At 45.1% G+C, this 22,128-nt stretch overlaps 1 protein-coding gene and 1 pseudogene across 4 annotated transcripts in view; one reads left to right on the plus strand and one right to left on the minus strand.

Annotated features, from left to right (window-relative positions):
* Window positions 1-22,128, minus strand: part of FGF1 (fibroblast growth factor 1) — a 91,280-nt gene that overhangs the window by 32,706 nt on the left and 36,446 nt on the right. The window contains exon 2 of one of the 3 annotated variants that reach the window (XM_081091769.1): window positions 5,968-6,124. The exons of the other annotated variants lie outside the window; for them this stretch is intronic. The gene's annotated coding sequence lies outside the window, so the exon portion shown is untranslated. The remainder of the gene's footprint in view (window positions 1-5,967; window positions 6,125-22,128) is intronic. 3 annotated transcript variants of the gene reach the window in all.
* Window positions 16,660-17,249, plus strand: LOC308520297 (large ribosomal subunit protein uL6-like; annotated as a pseudogene). Its single transcript has one exon. The product of its transcript is annotated as a large ribosomal subunit protein uL6-like (transcript).

A 22,128-nucleotide genomic window follows, 5' to 3' on the forward strand; every position in this document is an offset into this window, starting at 1 on the left:
AAGGGATTCTGGACCTGTAGCAGAAATCACAGTGTCTGCCTTGAAGGAGTTTACCCTCTGGCCATACGAGATTCATCAAGACATGCTTCAGAAAAGAGGGACATAGAAGCCTGGGCCAAGTAGCTGGCAGGAGCGGGGGTGGTTATAATCCAACTGTGGCACCCAGCAGCTCTCCTACCCTTAGCTCTCACACCCCGTAATGAAGAGCAGAAAATCTGAGCAGACAACTGCCACCCCTAAGGCTCTCTAATACCCTGAATTTCCTCCCTTGATTCTGCATCTTTAATTCTCTGCAGTCTGGTTTATCTACTCCCAAAGCACTTCTCCCCTTCGAGCATTGTTCCATCCGAGGTCAGGAATTCTTCCAAGTGCTTAGGGAAAACAGCCTCCACTCCGAGGAAAAATGGCGCACTCCCTGGCAGTGGTGTGCGTGCTCTGTTCTGTCTGAACTTTAATGCTCACCCCTCCCTCCCCCCGCCCCCCGCCCCCCTTCCAGAGCGTCCTGCAGGCTCTCCGCCATCCTGAAGAGCTGCACACATCTTAATGGAAATATCCTTCCTGCAGACCGATGCTTCCTGCCTCAGGGCCTCGAGCCAAATGCAAAGTGATTCTGCAGAGGTGCTAGCAGCGCTCGCCCCTTCTCCCAACCTCTCTTACTGATGTGGCTCCAACAATCTTTTGAATCTGTTGTCCAGGTTACAATCTCCAGAACCAGCTCAGCAAAGACATTTCTTTCTTGGAGTCGGCAGACCTTTCAGCTCATAGGAAGATGGTCAGTTTGCTGGGTCTTTCATATTTTTCTTATCTCCTGACCCAGAAATGTTGGCTTCTCCAAACTCAGTCTTTTGAAGTATGTGTTTGTTATCTCTCTGAAAATGCCAAGAGCTTGTTGTTCTTTATGTTTCCCAAGAGCCCGCTTTGGACATACCAGAATAATAAAATATGCCCATAAATAATGAGATAGTAGCCTTTTCTCCAACATTTACTATGTGTCTCATACATTATTTTAATTCTCAAATAAATTCTGTTAATTAGACATTGCTTTTTTTAAAAATTTCTTCCTCTGTTTTTTTTTTTTTTTTTTTTTTAGGCTGGGAGGTAAATGATTAGAATAAAATTTTCTATTCAGTCACCTACCCTAGCTGGTTCAATGTCCCATCGTGTAGTGAACAGGACAGAGATGCTGCCCTGAACTGAACCTGAGGCCTTTGCTTTCTCAGCCCCCACTCTGCAGCTCAGGACCAGCGGCGCAGAGAACTTCAGCCATTTCCCTAAGGTACACAGCAAAATGAATGTTAGAGCCGAGATCTAAAGGGAGGGTTTTCTGACTCTGGAGTCCATGATTTTAATTGGCAAGGAATGTGGGAAAGAGAAGAGAAAGTCCATTGGACTGAGTAATCCTTAGCTTCTCTATGCTTTTTGCCCCACCAGCCTCCATAACTCACACAGTCCTGTTGACGGTGTTCTAAAGGAGATACTTGTTGTCGTTGAATGGAGTCTGCATGTTCCTACCTTGGCACACAACCATCCTCTTTCACAGCCGTACAGTGACCTCTTGATTGCCACTCTCTTGCGTCCCCTGAATGACCCAGCGTCACCCGAGTCCATCTTGACCTTTGTCACACTAGAGTCACTTGCAATTGATCATAAAAGAGCTGGGGCCAGGCCAGGGACCACTGGAGGAGGTGGTGGTGGGAGGTACTATGTGAATGGTCCTACTAGGTTGGAAACACCATGAAAAAGGCAAGTTCTCACAACCTGAGAGTCATAGATCTGGGTTTTGGCTTCTGCTGTTTCATTAACTCCTTGTGTGACCAGGCAAGTCATTTAATGTTTCTGACCCTCTGCAGCCTCATCTGTCAAAGGAAGCTGCTACAAGTACTGATGTGGTCACGGGCCATGAGGAAAGAATGAGGCAGGCCCAGGAAGGGCCCTGCATGCAGACAGCGTCTGGGAAATAGAAGGAATTGTTGTTGAAGTATCCGTGTGTTGAATATTGACGTTTTGATAGTAATTGGGCTTTTACACAGCATTTTATGTGAGTAAACAAGCATCTGCGGGTGCCTGTTGTGTAGACACTACATTAAGCGCTTTATAATCATTTTGTATTTGCTGCTCCTTCTGGCATACGGGTAGATGCACACGTTCCCTTTGCTCCAGCCGAGAGAACTGTCAGCCGAGAGGCTGGGCAAATCTGTGGCTTAGCTGCGAATGAAACCCTCAGCCCTGAGACATCAGGTTGTTGTGTCGCCCCCTGTAGGGCGGCCCCATTTCCAGGAGCCCCAGGCTCACCAAAACATTAAAAAAGAAAGAGGACAGAACTCACATTTCTGCCAGACAGATGATATCCAGGTGTCTCTGGAAGAATGGTTAGCAGTCCTGGTGTGCGGTTTCGGGTTTTAAGGTGCTTGGATACAGAGAAGGAATGTAAACTCCACAGAGCTCATCTCACATGTCAGAGTCTATTCTGGTTCTTGAAAGTGGGCCCAGAGGCCCCGCTTCGGCCCGGGAGCCACAGTCCTGCAGAGGCATTTAGCAGCACGCAGAGCAGGACTCCAGCGGGGCAGGGCCCAGGGTTGCAAAGGGACCCAGTGAGAGCCACAGCCAAAGGGCAGGAAGAAAACAGTCACCTGCTCCAGAGCCAGCCTTCTAGTGACTCGTTTCTGGAGCGTCTACATTAGACTAGTATAAACCTTGCTTCCTTTCACATTTTTTCTTTTTAAGGACTCTGGCTAGTTTTAGAGGCTTTACTTGCCAACTCTCTCTGATCTCACATGAAAAGTCCAAAAGTGGCCATTCTCCCATCCGCACTGTTTGCCCTGTTTCAGCACGCCCAATGGCTCACGTGGTCCCGTGGCCACGTCACTGGTAGCCCACACACGGCTCCGCACACAACCCAGCTGTAGGCAGGAACCAGGTGGGTTTATGGGAAGGAGATGGTGTCTGATAAGGGATGAGCTGAAATCTTGTATCCAAGAAGCTAAATAAGAAATAAATCTGCCTGGGGCATCTAGCATCTCCAGGGTGGTGCACATTACAGACAAGATGACACTTATCAGAAAAATCACTGGGATTGGTAGATGCCGATAACCATGACAGCACACTCATCTGTCAAACTTGGCCTCTCAAGGGAGTTTTCCTTCGTTTTGGCAGGGTGCTCCAAACATGGTTTCAACTCCTCGTGATTTCCCTCCTGGTTTATTTCTTTCTTCTCACTGACCTTTCCAAGCCATTTATATTCCCCACTGTCCACTCCTCCTCTCTCATGTCTTTTATATCAAAGCACCACTATATTGGGTGGGGTTGTTTGACAAATGGCGAATTTTTACGTTATTGGCCTTCGAAAGCAGATTAGGCAACAAAAGTCAGGAGAAATGTCAGGGTGACTTCTGCCATGCTTTTGCACATAACTGCTCTCAGCTTTTAAAGATTCTACATTCCTGGGCTCCTCCTTAGTTCAGAGGGCTCCTCTGGAATTTGATAAACCTAGACATTTAGATGGGCCCGTGGGGTAGGGCAGACAGAAGGCAGGACATTTCCTAATGTTTTTCATGGTGCTGTATTCTTGAACCCTCAGTGGTGTAAATCACTTTTCCATAGGTCTGTTCATTAAATAAATCAGTAAATAAACAAATAGGTGTTGTACTTCAAAATTGCCCTCCATAGGAGTTGTGAAACTTCACATTCTGTAAGGAGTTTAATTGATTTGATGTTCAAAAATGTTTAGCACTGAATTTTCAGCAGCGTGACTATGATGAGCGTCCCTGAGTCTATGTCGGACCCACCATATCTAGGATAGTTCTCATCATTTCCCCACCCTCTACCTCAGACCCAAATTGTATCTTGTGTAACATTTATGATTCCACTTATGTGTTTGTTTACTTGTTACTGTTTGTCTCGCTCCACAAGACTACACACACACACACACACACACACACACATACATACACACACACACACACACACATACATACACACACACACACAGATCTGTAAGCCTCACGAGGACCCAAATCAGGTTTGTTTTGCTCACATTATATGTCACCACCTAGATCTGTAGCCCAACACATAGTAATTGCTCAATAAATAATTGGGAACAAATGAATTTAAAAAGTCTGTTCTCAAAAAGCTGTTGGGTTTTTAAAAAGTAATTACCAAAAATTAATCCCTATGGAAAAGGGAAAAAATTAAGGTTAGTTTCCCTTTTCTGCAGATCCTTTTCAGTTTGGTGAATAGTGTTTGTCTGAGAATTGTGTTTACAGAGGAGGAGGTCGGAATCACTGGTTATCCATATAGTGGGGAGAAGGAATAGTGTGAGGCCTGCCACTTTCCCCCTCTCTTTATCCATCCTTTCTTTCTTCCTATAGTTACTAAATGTTACTCAAGGATATGCCAGGCATAGTAAAATAGGGGTAATAGTATACCTACCTCACGGATTGCTGTGAGGATCAAATGAAATCATTGTATTTAACAGTTCTTGGCAAAGTACCTGACATATTAAGAACATGGAAAATGCTAGCCATTAACATTATCATCAGAAATATTGATGGAGCAACTCTCATGCACCTTCTGTTTCAGACTCTCCAGAATAAGGAGAAAAGATAATGTCTAAATCACCAGAGGCTTGTGGTGATTTATGTCATCAGCTTTCTTTCCATAATATCTGTGTTCAGAGCAGAGGGTGATATGGCGGCCTCTTCATTTTACAGGTGGGGAGGGTCAGCTAGCCAAGGACAAGAGTGAGGAGAGTTTTGAATAAAGACACAATGCCTACTACTGATATTTTTCCTTTTTCCTCAGGCTCATTGTTTGACTTGGCCCAGCACTATTACTGATCCTGTCTTTTTTTTTTTAATTTGATACTTGTTCGTCATGGGTTGTTGTTTTTTTTTCCGTATGAAATTTGACTTTTTAAAAATATTGCATTGAAATACCATTTCTGAGTAAATTTTGCACCTGAAGCAAGTACCTCCCTCATCTCACCATAGTCCCAGCCCTTTTAACAAGTCTAAGTGTCTCTAACCTCTCAATATGGAGCCCTTCGACTCTAGTGGAGTTAGCAAATTTAGGTACTTATTATCCACCCTGTGCAGTTCACCATCCGCTCCTGTCTGAACTTCTGAAACGGCCCCCTCTTTTGTTCTTGGCTCCTCTGATCATTTCTATACACAAAGCCAGAGGGATTTTTAAGAAGCCTACATCAGATTGGCCACTCCCTCTTTCAAAACCTGCTGTGCCTTTCCATTTTCATGAACCCTTACCATGGCCTGCAAGACACCGTCTGGTCTGGCCTTACCTCCTGCCACTCCCTCCCTTTGCCCACTGCATACCAGCCACTGCTGTCTTCCCTGGGATCCCTGACCCAGCGTGGTCTTCTCCACACGCTGCCTTCATACAAATTGCTCGCCTTCCAGCAATGCCTTTCCCCAACACGGTCCACTGCCTTGGCTCCTACTCGCCTTTCAGATGGCAGCTGACGCACCACCTCCTCAGGTCTCCCCTCACCTCCTGACCTGAGTTCTGTCCCCCCTCTGCCTTCATTATTCTGTTTTGTTCCTTCCTGTTCTCTTCCTTTCCAACACGTCCCATCACTTGTAATTCATTAAATATCCACCCATGTATTTACTTGTTTGATGTCTATCTCCCTCACTAGACTGTCAGGTCCCGGAGGGCCATGTTTAGTCACCACCTTCTCCTCGGTCCCTAAGCGATGCCTGGCACAGAGGAGTTGCTCACCTATCTGTTGAATGAATGAGGGAGGGAAGGGAATGAGTGAACAGATCCGTCTCCAGCCTGTAAAGTCATGACCTAAGGATGCTGCCACACACTAAGAGACTTACTTCCATGTCCCATTCTGCTCTCTGTCGCAATGAACTTTGCTCTTCTAAAGCAAGTGTTTTTCCACTAGATTATTTTTATAGAAAAAAAGTGAGGCAAATATAGAGATAATTATTGATTCTCACTCACGAAGTTCCTGCTCCCTATCACCAACATCCTCCTGAAAGCCTGCTGCTGGATTCCTGGGGACCGCAGGAAATAAGTCCGCTGAGCACTTGAAACGCCGTTACGAAAATAGACCAGACTTGACCTTCCTCCTGTGGAGGGTCTCTTCCTCAGGGAAAACCTTGCAAAGAAATTTTATCTGCTCTTAGGTGCTTCCTTCTGCAGTCATCCTCCCAGCGGCATTATCTGCACATGCTCTGAATCCTGTTCTGAGATTGTCCCCCCACAGCCTAGGTCACCGCCTGAGCAAATTGCTCATTTATACACACACACACACACACACACACACACACACACACACACACACATATATTCTGATCATTTATAACCTGACTTTACTCAATACATTAGGATTTTTCCTTATTAATAAACATAAATCTATACCTCCATTTGTAATGGCTGCATAGGGTTACACTATGTGGACATGCAATACTATGTTCATTAATCCCCTTTCATTGAGCATCTAGGCGGGGGACTGTGTGTCAGTATTATAGACATGGGTCTGGGTTGGGCTGGCACTTGCAGCCTCAACACGCCTCCTGGGGGATGCTGATGCACACCAGAGTGTGAGAGTCCTGGTCTGGGGTAGCCTTCCCCCCTCCTCCCCCCCTCCCCCCCCCCCATCAAGATAGAGGAAAGGAATTCAGCCTGGAAGGGAAGGGCCAGCTTGATTATTTTCGTCCCTTTAGCAGAGTCACGGAAATATCTCCAAATCTACTCTCCTTGTTTTCTTTAAAAGCAGGAGCCCAGGGGACACTGCCCATTTTGATATGTTTATTTTTTCTCTTTCTTTCCATTACTCATATTTTCTTTACTGAATTATTGTTTGTCCCTGCTCAGGGGGGAGAAGAGAAAACAGGTGAGGTGACATGGGTGCAGGCTCCAGGTGCTCCTCGCCCTGCTCCACCATGTGAGGCAGGGGCAGGAGGGCTTCCTGTCTCTGCAGCGAGAGGCCCGGCCTCTGGCAGGCACTCCATTGCGTCTTGACTTAATTTGGGTGGGTGGCTCCAAGGCTCTGGTTTGCTGGTTATGGTGGCACCTGATGGGAAGGCCCAAATCTCTCTACACTGAGCTAGAAACCAGTTTGGGAGAATTAATGGGCATCTAATCACAATATACAAGCGCATGATAAGATGAAATCAGGCCTCCAGGGTGAGGAAGGTCACATGGCTCAGAATTTCAATGAGGTTCTGTTATGTTTGTGTTTCTCTTTGCCTCTTATTTTATTGGTAAAGTTGTTCCCAGATTTCCAAAGATCTGAGTACTCCTTCATTCACTTGACACATATTTAATGAGACCTACTATGTGCCAGGCATGAGAAATATAGTGGGGAACAGGACAGACTGGATGAGGCCCTCTTGAAGTTCACATTCCAGTGGGGAAGACCCACCATAAAGGGATTCCCAGTGAACTGAATGTCACTGTGGTAAAGTCCAGGGCATCATGGGAGCCAGATAATAGGTGACCTATAAAGCCTGGGAGATGGGAAGACTTCCTGGAGGAAAGGACATTTATATTCCTACTGAAGAGGGAACAGTTATCAGGAAAAGCATGTGCATAGGCCCTGAGCCTAGAAAGAGCATGTTTCATTTGGGGAGCTGAAAATGATTCACCAGGGATGAGAGGAGAGGGCTGTGGTTGGAGATGTGGGCAGGGACCTATGCAGAGCCCTATAGGTCCTTATCTACAGGACAGTGGAAAACCACTGAACAATGCAGGCTGGGGTGAGACCTGGTCAGAAATGCGTTTTTAAAAAGTCACTCTGGCTGCTGCATGGGCAAGTATTGGAGGAGAGGTGAAAGCAGGGAAACTAGATGCAATGATGCAATGGTCCAAGTAAGAGGCAGCAGGACCTTAGATAAGACAGTAGATGTGGGTGTGGGCCAAATGTGCTAGCCATTCTGCACAGCCTCCGCCAGGGTATCTGGGGTAGACAGGCCCAGTGGCCTTCTCTCAGAGAGACAGCAGCGTTCAGCCAGTGCACAGTCCCAGGAGAAGAGCTAAACTGGGATTTAAAAACCCTGCCACCAAATATGCCGGGAAATAGAATTTCCAGGTGAGATAGTGCTGCTTTGGGAGTGTGGGCTTCTTCATCTTCAATAGCAGGTTTGGAAGTGAAGCACCAGCGTCTTAACAGATGACAAATAGTGCTGTGGAGCCGGAGTTCCTCTCTGCCTGACCTGCCGGGCTAGGCAGTAAGGACTCTTGTCCCTGCTCTTCTCCAGCCTGTCCTGACTCACCAGATGACTGGACAAGTCGTCTGTCCCTCGGCTGCATGTGTCTGACCTTAAGAACTGAAGTTCCGAGTCATGCTACCTACAAGATGGTGTCATCTCTGGGAGGTTTGAAGGCAGGTCAGACACTCAGAGGAAAGGGGGCGGGGAAGAGCAGGCTCTCAGTGTGCCTCCTGGCCTTATGATTTGGTGGGGCTTGGTGACACCAGAAGAGATGGCTGGGGTCCTCTTCAGGGCACTTCATTCATTCACTCAACAAATGGTTATTAAGAGTTTATGTTCCTGGCCCCATTCTCAGATGGTGAACAAAGTCCGCAGTCTTCCCGCCGTGGAGCTTATATCCCAGCCATTTCCTGAGGCACGGCCAGTGGCCCACCCTGCCTCCAAGCTCTCCTGGTCTTAATATTGAGTAAGAAGGCCCAAGAGTTCCCTGGCATTGAATCCACCTGGCCTCTAACAGAACTGAACTTCCGGTTTGCAAATGTGCCAGGTTCACTCTCACCTCCAGGCTTTTGGACTTGCTTTTCCCTTGGCCTGGACCTCCCTTGGCCAACATTGCCACCTGCCCTACCAGCCCCCAGGATATTCCTACTTCTTCAGACTTCACCTCAGATTTTCTCAGACATAATTTCCTGTCCATCAGCCCCAGGTCCGGCCCAGCACCCCAGCCAAGTTCCCCTAGCCCCTCTGTATTTCACTGGAGCTATTACTGGACTATTTCTCCCCCTTGACTTTGCTCCATTAGGGCAGAGTCCTTGTCCATTTTTTTCCTCCAGTGTCCTGCACAGGCTTGGAACATAATATGTGCTTAATAAATATTTGTTGAAAAAAGGCAGGTGGGCAGGGGGAGTGCTGATCTGTGCTATGCTGTGCAGCTTATTAGTTTTGCTGGAAAGACACGCTCTACAGTTAGAAGGCCCTTCAGGAACCAAAGCCTGGGAAGCCATACTAATTTGCCAATTGCCATACTGAACCCAAGCATGTGTATCTTTTTTTAAAAGATCCTTAAATTAATTTTTAGGGAGGGAGGGAGAGAGAGAGGGGGGGGGGGAGAGAGAGAGAGAGAGAGAGAGAGAGAGAGAGAGAGAGAGAGAAACAACATTGATTGGCTTCCTCCTGCACGCCCCCTAATGAGGATCGAGCCTGTGACCCAGGCATGTGCCCTGACCGGGAATTGAACCGGCAATCTTTTGGTGCATGGGCCGACACCCAACCAACTGAGCCACACTGGCCAGGGAGAGATATTAACTTTTATAATAGACAATTATGTATTGTTTAACTGTTTACTTTGTAAGTAAAGATAAAATCTAAAGAAGAATGAAAAAACAAAGCAAAAAAGCAAGAGTAGAAAGGAGCTCTGAACTAGGGGTATGAGGTAGAGCATCTACTGTTACCCCTTGGCTTCCTGGGTTACCACATGGATGCACTTGGCAATGACATCACCTCAGTTCAGGACGAGGAACGGCCCGGTGAGAAAAGGGTTACGTGGAGACAGAGAAGGAAAGAGAGGAACCAGGTGCTTTGCTTTCCTCTTGGCTATAACTTATTAACTAAATTCAAGTTCGTTTTCCTTGTCCCCTTGGACTGAGGGTAAAGTCCGGCTGGAGGCCTGAGTATAGTTCTTTGGGGCCTTTTCAGGGTCAGAAAACTCACATGCAAGCAACTTTGTTTACATCAGCAAATCCAGCTGCGTTGTGCAAGCACTTGACCGGCCCCTGACTCCCAACACAAAACAGATGTCTGGGCAGCGCAGGGAAAGCACGCGGGGCTCCTGAACTGGTAGGACTTGGTTTTGATGAGCTGGGAAAATGGCAGGAGATGGCTGGCACTGGCTGTGACAAGAGTTGACAACAGCAGTGACCAAATAGACCTAGCTTTGTGCTGGCTTCAGTCACATGGGCTCCGAGAAGAGATGTTCAGAGGGGACTGTAAAGGCCAGACTACATTCTTTCTGGAGAAGGCCAAATCACTGTGTGTAGGACCATGGGGTTTTGAACTGCCTTTTGACCGGGATGTGGAAAGAGTTGCGGTCCCCAAGGCCAGAGAAGGGGAAGTGGGATCAGAACCAAGATTCCACTTGGCGCTCAATCCTAGAAACTGCTCTTCTACTTTTGTCTGCATAACTTGTTGAATGTCATCCACATGGTAGATTGTGGAATAAATCTCTCCCTAATAAGTAAATGATTGCTTGATTAGGTTATCATTATGTTAAACATTTTTTCAGGTCATGTTTACCAGCTAGAAATATTAATAAATAATGAAAAACCAAGTCCTCCTCAAAGAACCAGGCACATACCCTATCTCCAGTGCACCCCAGGGAGTGTCATGTCGTCTGCCCACTCATTTGAACAAAGTAACTTGCATTCCCTATCATGCTCTACTCTACTGATACTCATTTAGTAGATTTGCAAAATTGCATCCTGTGGTAAAATTCTCCCTTGAGGAAAGTGTTGAAATTAAAACAACAGTTATTTAAGATCTTCAAAACTGTGAATTTAAAAGATAATACCTATGCATCTGCATTGGAAAAAGACTACAGATTACACACATGCGCCCAAAAATGTGACAACAGCCATCATTGGCTGGTAAAGTTACAAGGATTTTTATTTTCTTCTTTATATTTTTCCATATTTCCCTAGTTTATTTAACCAGTGGCATATATTATTTGTATAGTCAGAGACATTTTTATCTTAAAAATCCATTCAAAATTACAATAGCTAAGATCTGGAAACAGCCCAAGTGTCCATCAGTACATGAGTGGATAAAAATGTTGTGGTATATTTACACAATGGAATACTATGCAGCAGTAAAAAAGACATGGAGGGACCTTTGAGACTACATGGAGGGACCTGGAGAGTATTATGCTAAGTGAAATAAGCCAGTCAGAGAAAGACAAGTATCATAAGATCCCATTCATGTGTGGAATCCAATGAACAAAATTAACTGACAAACAAAACAGATCCAGAGACATGGAAGCATGCAATAGACTGATGAATCTCAGTGGGAAAGGGGAGTTGGGCAGAGAGAAGAGATTAACCGAAGAACCTATATGCATATATGTATAACCCATAGACACAGACAATAATGCTGTGAAGGGTTGGGGGGTGGGGTGCGGGGAAGGGACATCTATAATACTTGCAACAACAAAGATAAATTTTAAATACTATATATACCTCTTGCTGCAGTCCAGGGGTCAATAGCCTGAGTTAATGCTAAAAGTTTCTCACTTAAGGCTCCCTCTAGGAAAATAGGGCTTTTCTCCTTGGATAGAAATGGAAATTTCTCAGTAGGGAGCAATCGCTGACCTTAAGATTCAAAATGGTGCCCATGAGAGAGGTAATAGCTGGGGGGTTAGGCTTCCAATCCCTCATCATGTACTTAGCATAGAAACAATAGTTTTCTCCCTCTCTAATGACCATTTTTAAAATCTGATCCTCATTTCTTGTCTTCTGTCATCAGACTCTTAGTTACCATAAAGTAGGTCTCCATTTGCACCCCAGCTCTACAATTTGCTAAAATCTTGGCCAAGTCATTTCTAATCTTTGTGCCTCTGTCTGCTTGTCTGTAAACTAACAGGCTTATTATGAGGATTAACTGAAATAATGCATCTAAGCGCATGTGAGCACAGCCATAAAGGTTGCCTATTATAATTATCCCAAACATCTTTTCCACTATTATGTGGAGAACATCTCTTCTGATTTAGGTGGGCCCTGTAATATAAAGGCATATACTGAGAACAGTGGCCTTCCAGAAAGGCCTCAGGAACACTAGCATGAAAGGAAGGACTTAAAGCATTGTTCCTCCTTACCTGCTGTCACACAGCTGGTTTCCCCACAGAGGCCTCGAAGTCTTTGGTTGAGCAGCAAACCTCACTCACCAAGGAAACCCTGCGAGCCTGGCTGCCTGCCTCAGCTGCTTGCCTCAGTCAGTCAGCGCTCTCTTTTAGCTGTTCCTTTTGGTTTCTCTGACTCAGAAGATCTTAGGTCATTCTGAGACAGCCTCCCCACATTCCCTACTTCTACCTGCTGTCCTGGGCATTCGTCATCCTTTGACTGCCCAGCATCTGAAGCCCCCCTCCCCTATTTGAGGGATACCCACCCCTGCAACACACACACACACACACACACACACACACACACACACACGTCTAGTTCTGGCTGGATCATTCCTGCAGTGTGATGCTAGGCCACTACGCCTTCCCAGTGATTCTGTGGGCAACCCAGGTTCTCTAAATTCTCTTTCTGCTTACATCAGTCAAAGTCAATTTTGGCTGTTTATAATTAAGAAACCTAGCCTAGCCAGTTCCTACTTGTCCTTCATACCTCCTTTGGCATAAATCTTTCAGCTGTTGATCCCCCAAACTTGCTGAGCTTCCCGTGTCATATCATTTATTACACTGGTTATAGCATTTTGTTATAATTGTCTGCTCATCCTTCCCTAGACTGTTTGCCCCCACAGCCTTTTAGCTCACTGTAGTATATCCATCATGGAGCAGAGTGCCTGGCACATAGTAGGCCCTCTGCCAATATGAAGGTAATGAATGAGCCATTAAACCTTACTCTACAGGCGGGAACCAGAACAACCACAGTAGTCCCACTTGGAGAACCAGTTAACTCGCCAGCTTCTGGGTAACCTGGCACCATTCCTAGTCTGATTCCAGGGAAACTAGATTTCCTTTAGCCTTTGGCAAGGAATAAGATATTCCAGCAGCATCCTGAGTGGGAGAGTGTGATGTTGGCCCTGTCTTGAAGTGGGTGAGTAATCCCCCAGGCAGCACTTAGCTTTAAATCCTGGCTTAGAACGTGGTCATCTCATGAAGCTCCCGGCTTAAAATGGAAAGTGGCGTTACTCATGGCGAAGAGCAGACAATAAAAAAAACATGTAGGTGGGGCCCGACACAATGGAGTGAGTATTCTCTAGCGGTGATGAGCATCTCTGCCCTGAGTGTTCGAAGGACTGGCAGACAGCTCAGTCATGGTCGGGCTTTTGAACTATACCTCTGACTTAGTTCATCACCCAGGACCTCACTCTCTGGGGGTGTTGAGAGACATTAAGTTTCTCACCCTCCAGCAGGCGTGATGTCCCTGAATCAACATCAGAGGTGGCATAAAACGATGGTTATAAACATAGACTTTGGCACCCAACAGATCTGGGTCTGAATCTCAGCTCTTCTACTTACGAGCTCCGTCACCCTGAGCAAGTTACTTAACCTCTCTGATCCTGTTTCTTATATGCAAAATGGATTTAATAGTAGTACCTACTCTAAGGCCATGGGAAAAGTGAATCAGACAATCTGTGTAAAGCCCTTATCACAATTCCTGGCAAGTAACCAACACTTAGAAGGTGCTAAGTGCTGGTATTTTGTTGTTGTTAATCCTTACCTGAGGATATTTTTCCATTGATCTTTTAGTGAGAGGGAAAGACAGAGAGAAATATCTATGTGAGAGAAACACATCGATTGGTTGCCTCCTGCACTCGCTCCAACCAGGGCCCGGGCCAGGGAGGAGCCTGCAACCAAGGTTCGTGCCCTTGTCTGGAATTGAACCCTGGACCCTTTGGTCTGCAGGCCAACGCTCTACCCATTGAGCCAAACCAGGTAGGGCCTAAGTGCTGGTATTGATAATGTTATTTTTACCATCCTCCTGCAACAGCCTCCATTACTTCTCTATCCTTTATGTTTATACAAATGCTCCTCAACTTCTGATGGGGTTACATCTCGATAAACCCATTGTAAGATGAAAATATCCTAAGTTGAAAATACACCTAATCTACGGAACATTCATAGCTCAGCCTAGCCTACCTTAAATGTGCTCAGGACACTTACATTGGCCTACAGTTGGGTAGAATCATTACACACAGTGAATACGCTGTGGAGTATCAGTGTTGACCCTCATGATCACATGGCTGACAGAGCTGTACTCACTGCTGCGACCCCATATCATGAGAAAGGATTGTACTGGATATCCCTGGGCCCAGAAAAGATCAAAATATAAAATTTGAAGTACAGTTTCTACTGAATGCATATCACTTTCACATCATCATAAAGTTGAAAAGTCATAAGTCAAACCATTGTAAGTCAGGGACCGTCTGTATTACTCTGTTAATCTCACTCAGCCTTCATACCCTTCTTTCTTCATCCTTTCCCTTTTCACACCCTCTGAGCTGAGGTCACACCCCAGCCTCCTTCCAAAGTCACTACTCTCCATTTCTATCTTGTCTTTCTCTCACGTTCTAGGTGCCTGTCAGCTTGCGTACAAAGACCCCACTACCCAATATCTGACCTGTCATTGTCTCTTCCCCACTTCAGAATCCATGACCTGACACATGGTGAAGCAAAATGCACTAGAATAAATAAATCTGATTTTAATGGACAGATGGGGCATAAGGACGTAAAATGATCAGGATTCAACACCAGTTTCCGGTGCCCCAGCATAAGGTACATGAGCTAACAGAAAGCGAAGTAGACCAAAGTGCAGCTGATCAAAACTGGGCATGGAGCAGCAGTGGTGCTGATTACACTGTAAGCATTTTTCTTAGGAAAGAATATACGACCAGCTTTTCTAATAATGAGTTCTTTAGTGAGTTCACAAATAAGATTCAGATATTTTTAAAAGTAATATACTCTTGGCCCCAAGCAGATTACGGACAATACTATATAGAGATACACAATGACGTACATGTGTCAAGGCTCTTAGCATTGCACTAGGTGGTTTCATGCCAATGACCCAGAGACTCAGCAATCAGCAGGTCCTCCAGGGTTAAGAAAACTTCCCACCTTTGATCACCAATTTCTAGGTTAACCTCAGACTATCATCTCAGGACATGTCCTAGTCACTCATTTATTCAAGACATTTAATGAATAGCCTTTCATGTGCTGGGCACAATTGTGGATATCATGGAAGATATCCTAAGGGCAGGATGCCAGTCCTGCCCTCCAAGAACTTACAGCCCAGCAGGGGAGGCAAATATACACCGGGTGGGGAGGTGTGATGAATGTTGCAAATAAGACATCACATTTTAATGGGAGTTCCTAGGAGGCACAAAGCACTGAGGATGGAGATATAGGGGAGGAGCAGTTATTTGAGATGGTTCATATACATGATTAGGGTCTCAAAAGGCCAAGATTGGCAGGTACACTGGACAGGGGACACTACATGGGCAAGGAACAGAGTTGGGGAAATGCAAGGTGAGAAGAGGAAGCAGTACACTTTGGATTAAGGATGGCTTATATATGATGAGTTCATGGGAGAGGGAGGTAGGGCTGGAAAGATAATTTATAGCCCGGTCTTACAACACACTTCCTGCTCAACATCTCCACATGGATGCCCAATAATTATCTTAAACTTAAGATGGCCCAGACAGAACTGTTGATTCCTTCTACTCAATTTCCCAGATTTTCTTTCTCAAATATTTCAAAATTTAATAAATGCTCCTAGTGCCGCAGTCCCCAAACAGAGAAGTCATTCTTTTTCTCTCCTTCTCACTCCATTCAATTCATCAGCAAGTCCTATTAGTTCTTTCTCCAAAATATATCCTGTCTGACCTCTTCTATCATCTCCATGACTGCCACCATGTTCTAAACCACAATTATTTCTTATTTGCCTCCTTGTTTCAGTTTTTTGCCCTCCTACAGCAGATTACTTAAGTCAGATCACACACCCCTTGCTGCTTAAAACCTTCTCGTGACTTCTGTTGCTCTATCCGTAGGAAGACTGTGTCCTACAGGCTCATGATCAGGCTCCAGCCTCTCCATGGCCTCCTCCCACTCGTTTCCTCCCTTGTTCATTGTGCTCCACCTACATCATTGGCTTTCCTTCCCTTCCTTGAACTCACCAAGCATGGACCTGCCACAGCATTTTTGCATTTGCTGTTCCTTCTGCCTTAAACACTGTTCCCTCAGCTTGAAATGCTTCGCTTTTCTTAGACCTTTGTGTGTCCATCTCCTCAGGGTTCATATTTCAGCTCCAATGTCATCTCTGCAGAAGGATCTCTCCTGAAATTCTGATTAAGCTGCCCTTCTCAGATTTTCTTTATCTCAGAAGTCAAAATTTTCCTTCGTAGCACTTGCTGGAAATGTTCTCCAGTATTTGTTTATTTTTCTATTTTATCACCACCATTTCCATTAACATGTAAGTTCCATAAGGCTTTGTCTTATTTACTACCATCTCTTCAGTCTTGAGCACAATCCTAGCCCAACAGAAACTCAATAGTATTTATGGAATGCAGATGCCTGGGCCACATACCCAGAAATTCTGATTCATTTGTCTGGGTTGGGACAAGGCAGAAAAAAAGAGGTAATTTATTTGAAAAAATTTTTTTTACCATATACACATTTTTGCTTGTCCCCCAACCTGCCCCCCCCAATATTCTGTTATTTATGCCAAATAACACCATCCAGAAAGTCAGTCAGTTTAAAAATATGATGGTAAGCTTTACCATATCTATTGTGAGAACGAAGACCACTCTCAGCAATCCAACTGTCGACGTCCCAGAAAATGGGGTGGGACACACAGTTATTGCAAAGGGCCTCAGAGGCACCCTGTGACGGAACTTCAGTCACATCAATGTGGAACCCAGTCTCCATGGAAAGAAAAAGAGGAGGCTCCGGGTTGACAAATGGTGGGGAAATAGGAAGGAACTGGCTACCGTTCACACTATCTGCAGTCATGTACAGAACAGGATCAAGGGTGTCACACTGGGCTTCCATTACAAGCTGAGGTCTGTGTACGCTCACTTCCCCATCATTGTCATAATCCTGGAGAATGTTTCTCTTGTTGAAATCAAAAATTTCTTGAGCAAAAAATACGTCCAGAGGGTTTAGATGAGGTCAGGCATTGCTTGTTCAGTAACTCAAGCCCAAAAAGATGAGTTAATTCTTGAAGGAAACAATATTGAATAAATGCAGCTGCTTTGATTCAGCAAGCCATAACAGGTAACAACAAGGATATCAGAAAAGTTTTGGATGGCATTTCTATTCCTGAAAAAGGAACAGTTCAGCAGCCTGATGAATAAGGTCTAAGTTGTCCAGCAATAGAATGAGCGAGATGCCAGATGACTCCTCATACTTATTGGTTATATTTTATTTTATTATTTTTTTAATTTAAATGTATTGGGGTGACATTGGTTAATAGGATCATATAGGTTTCAAGTGTACAGTTCTATGATACATGATCTATATAGTGCCTCGTGTGCCCACCACCCAAAGCCAAATAATCTTCCATCACCATATATTTGGCCTCCTTTACAATTTACTACTCCTACCTCCTTCCCCCTGGTAACCACCATACTGTTGCCTGTGTCTATGAGTTTCAGTTTTATATCCCACAAATGAGTGAAATCATATGGTTCTTAGCTTTTTCTGACCGACTTATTTCGCTTAGCCTAATATTCTCAAGGTCCATCCATGTTGTCTCAAAAGGCAGTATTTCATCTTTCTTATGGCTGGATAGTATTCTATAGTATATATGTACTACATCGTCTTTATCCAATCATCTATCAAAGGGCATGTTGGCTGTTCCCATGTCTTGGCCATTGTGAATAATGCTGCAATGAACATAGGGGGTGCATATATCTTTGCAAATAAATATTTTTTAGTTTTTCAGGTAGAAAAGAAGAGGAGTTGCTGGGTCATATGGTAACTCTATTCTTAGTATTTTCAGGACCTGCCACGCTTTTTTCCATGGCCATATGCACATTTATTAAACCATGCTATAACTGGCACAATCCCCAGTTGGTTCTGATTTGCAGAGTTAAGAACCCCTGGCCTGGAGAATGGAAATCTCTCCAGCATGTTGCTACCCAAAGTGGGGTCCTTGGACCAGCAGCATAGACATCACCCAGGTACTTGTTATAAATGCAGAATCTCAGGCCCCACCCCAGGCCTACAGAACCAGAAGCTTCAGCCAGCAAGATGCCCCAGGTGATCCGTATGCATATTATTAAATTTGAGACACACTGAAATACAGAATTCCCGAAGAGTAAGTGCATTGAATTCGGCAGGCTGAGCTTGCTGTATCTGCAGGACACTGAGGTGGGTGTGCTCCTCAGACAGTTGGAAATGTGGTTCTGAAGCCACTTAGGAAGAGAACTCAAGAGGATATGAGTATCTTCACCTAAATGCTCATTGTGGTTGGAGCAGGGGCTTGGTGAGGTCATCAGTGGAGAGAAGAAGACAGAATTGGTGGGCGTGGGGACTCCCCATATGGCTGTGAGAGAAGGGGAGCTGAGTCAAAGAAGAAAAGAAAGAGACCGATAAAGAATGCTTATGGAAGTCAGAGCAGGAGACAGGGTCAAGAAAGGGGCGACCAAAAGTATCAGAATCTGCAGAAGAGTCAAGAAACATAAAGATCAAGAAATGCTCATTGAGTTCAGCTCCCACAGATGGGTGGATGGGGAAGCCAGGAGAGGGGAGGAAATGCTTTAGTCAGTGATGAGGAATCGGAGGCAGCGAGTCCACACCACCCTCCTGGGAAGGACTGTGGTCAGTCACACTAAGAGAAAATCATGTCTTGAGGAAGTAAGAATGGAGAGAGCTGGAGAATGGAGAATTTTCTCAAATGAGAGACCTGAGGATGTTTGTCAATAAGAAGAAACCTACAGGAAAGGGACTGGATCAATTGAAGATCAAAAGATAGTTTAATTGTAAGACCAGGTCCTGGAGAGGGTGGGGAGAATCAGATTAGATTTGCATGCTTGTTAAGGTACAGACTGACCTAGGCAGGCACAAATAACATAACATCGGGCTGCCTTCAGGGAAGGAAACAATGACCAGGGGCGGCAGGGGCGGCTTTCCTTTTATTTAAGAAAAGCAAAAAAGAAGTAGCGAGAAACACCTGTGTGCACTCTACCCAGATGTAACAAATGTTAACGTTTTCTCAAATTTAGTTCAGATTTTTTATAGAAAAGAAATAGAACATTAGAGAGAAAGTTGAAGTTCCCTTTGTTTCTCTTTTTCATAATATTTTTAAATCCTCCTCCAAGGCAACTACTATTATGGTGTGTGTGTGTGAGTGTGTGTGTGTGTGTGTGTGTGTGTGTGTGGCCAAGACACACAAGCAGTGTGCTCTGTATGTATAGTTCCACAATTTGCTTTTATTCACGCAACATTATATCTGAGGCTATCCATTTTGATGTATTATCTGTAATATTTGTTGTATAAGTAAATTATGTAAGTTCTGACCATTCCAATTGCCTACATTGTATTTGCCTGCATTCTCTAGGGATGGACACTTACGCTGCCTTTAGCTTTTCTCTATTATCCAAACTGCTGCCATGAACACCCTTGCACATGGAGAGGCTTACTTTTTACTGTCCACTCTTTTGAACTATCTGGTTTTTTTCTTTTTACTATATTCATTTATTTTATTTTATTTTAAATAATTCTTTATTGTTGAAAGTATTACATATATCCCTTCTTTTCCCCCTTTGCCCCCCTCCAGCTGCCCTCATCCCCCCCCCCTCCTCGCCCCAGGCCATCAGTACCCTATTGTCTGTGTCCATGAGTTAAGCATATAGGCATTCAAGGTCTTCGGTGGATTACCTCCCACCCACCCACCCACCCACCCTCCCCTGCCTTCCGTCTGAGATTCTGCACTCTGTTCCATGCTTCCATGTCTCTGGATCCACTCTGTTCATCAGTTTATTTTGTTACTTAGATTCTACATATGAGTGTGATCATGTGATACTTGTCTTTCTCTGACTGACTTAGTTCACTTTTTAACAGGTGATTTAAATACAAAAAAATGATTTTCTTTTAAAGCCCACAGATTAATGTTTCTCAAAGTATGATCCAGGGAACAGCAACCTCAGAATTATGTGGGACATTGGTTATAAAATGCAAATTCCTGGGCCCTGGCTCAGACCTACTGAATCTACATGGTAATAAATCTTCCCAGGTGACTCTTAGGCATCCTCCAGTTTGGGAAGCAGATAGGTGGTGGGAGGAGGAGTGTGCAAGGAGAGGGATGGAGAGTAGCATTAATTGACAGCGCCATACTGTCAGGCACTGTGCTAGGCATGACATTTAAAGTAGGAGGGAGAGGACCATGAGGATTTATCAAGATAACATGTGCAAAAGGTTCAAAAGGTCAGCAAAGGTGAACAGTCTATGGAGTCCACTAGTTTGTGGCTGTGTGCCCTTGGGAAGTCACATAACCTCTCTGAGCTTCAGTTTCCTCATCTATAAAATGATGATATAATACCACCCACCTCAAAAAAAAATTCCGTGAGGATCAAATTACTTAAGGCACATAACTTGCATATACATTTTATAGTTTGGCTCCTATCCTCATTATTTGAAACTATGGCCGAGGTTTATAGTCACTAGATTTTGCTTTAATATCACATTACTGATAGGGATCCTAAATAGGTAGCCCTCAATCACTCTATTCTTCTCATGGGAAAATAGGATCCACACATACCATCAGCTACAAGACGCAGGTTCTGAAATGTACTAAAGTGGAACATGGGAATTTCTTATGTTGGTGGGCGTGAAGGGGGCTAAGTCAGAAGGATCAACATTTTAAAGTGTAAATATATAGCTGAACACACACGCTCATTCCTAGCGGGCACACAGTGCAAGCTACTCCCCCTGGGAGCTGAGTGTGTGTCAGTGGAGGGGCCGTGGTGCATCGCCGTCCACACCTCCTTCCCACAGACACCCTCATTCAGGCAGGGCCCGGCTCGGAGGGGCGAGGGGACCAGAGGGGAGGGGAAGCTGCTGCGCGGGCCGGGGATGGCCTGTGGACCAAAGAACACACCAAGATAACCAGAGGTGTCCAGCGCCCTTCCTTCCCGAGTCTCCACCTGCTTCCTTCCTGTGACTTGCTTCCGCCAGCAGGAGCCTGATGTGTCCCCGCAGCCGAGGGGAGTGGACAGGAGCCTGGCTGAGCTCACACGGCGAGCTCCGAGTCCCAGCCCCGCCTCCCGGAGCTGTGCCACTTAACCTTATTTTAAAAAAATTAATAGACTTCATTTTTTTAGAGCTGTTTCGGCTCACAGCAAAATTAAGAGGAAGGTAGAGATTTCCCATATGCCCCCCGTCCCACACGTGCGCAGCCTCTCATGATCAACATCCCCACCGGAGGGATGCATCTGTTACAGTTGGTAAACCTACACTGGCACCTCATGATCACCCATTCTTTACATCAGGGTTCACGCTTGGTGGTGTACATTCTAAGGGTTTGGACATGTGCGTACCATTTAGCATCACTCAGAGAAGTTTCACTGCCCTGAAATCCTCCTTGCTCCACCTCTTCTCCCCTTCTCTCCGCCCCCACCCCCTTCCCGGAACCCACTAATCTTTTTACTGTCTTCATAGTTTCCCCGTTTCCAGAATGTCATACAGGTGAAGTCATGCACTATGCTGCCTTCTCAGATTGCCTTCTTTCATTGAGTAATATGGGTTTAAATTTCTTCCATGTCTTTTCATGGCTTGAGAGCTCATTTATTATTATTTTTTAATCATTGAATGGTATTCCACTGTGTGGACACGTAACCATTTTTCAGCCTCAGTCTCCTGGGCTGTAATACAGGGTAATGGGTAGTACAGACGGGGAGAATTAGTGATAATGCTCATCGTGCAGGGTCAGTAAGCGCTCTCGGTACTGGACACTGTACTAGATGCCTCTTCCTGAGCTATACCTCATCCAGTCTTTCCGGGACCCTGTGACTTGGGTACTATGACCAAACCCCTTTCACAGATGAAGAAACCGAATCCCAGGGAGGTTAAGGAATTGCTCAAGGCCATAGCTCCTGGAAGGGACTGGTCTGGGATTCGAACCCAGGCCTTCTGACTCCAGGTCTGAGTACCGGGGCTCTAACCTCCCAGGAAGGTTCTTAACAGTGTCTGGCACACAGTGAAACATGTCATCAAATGTTGCCCTTTATTATG

Source organism: Myotis nattereri, assembly GCF_964212035.1.
Source record: "Myotis nattereri genome assembly, chromosome: 5".
Taxonomy (NCBI): Eukaryota; Metazoa; Chordata; class Mammalia; order Chiroptera; family Vespertilionidae; genus Myotis; species Myotis nattereri.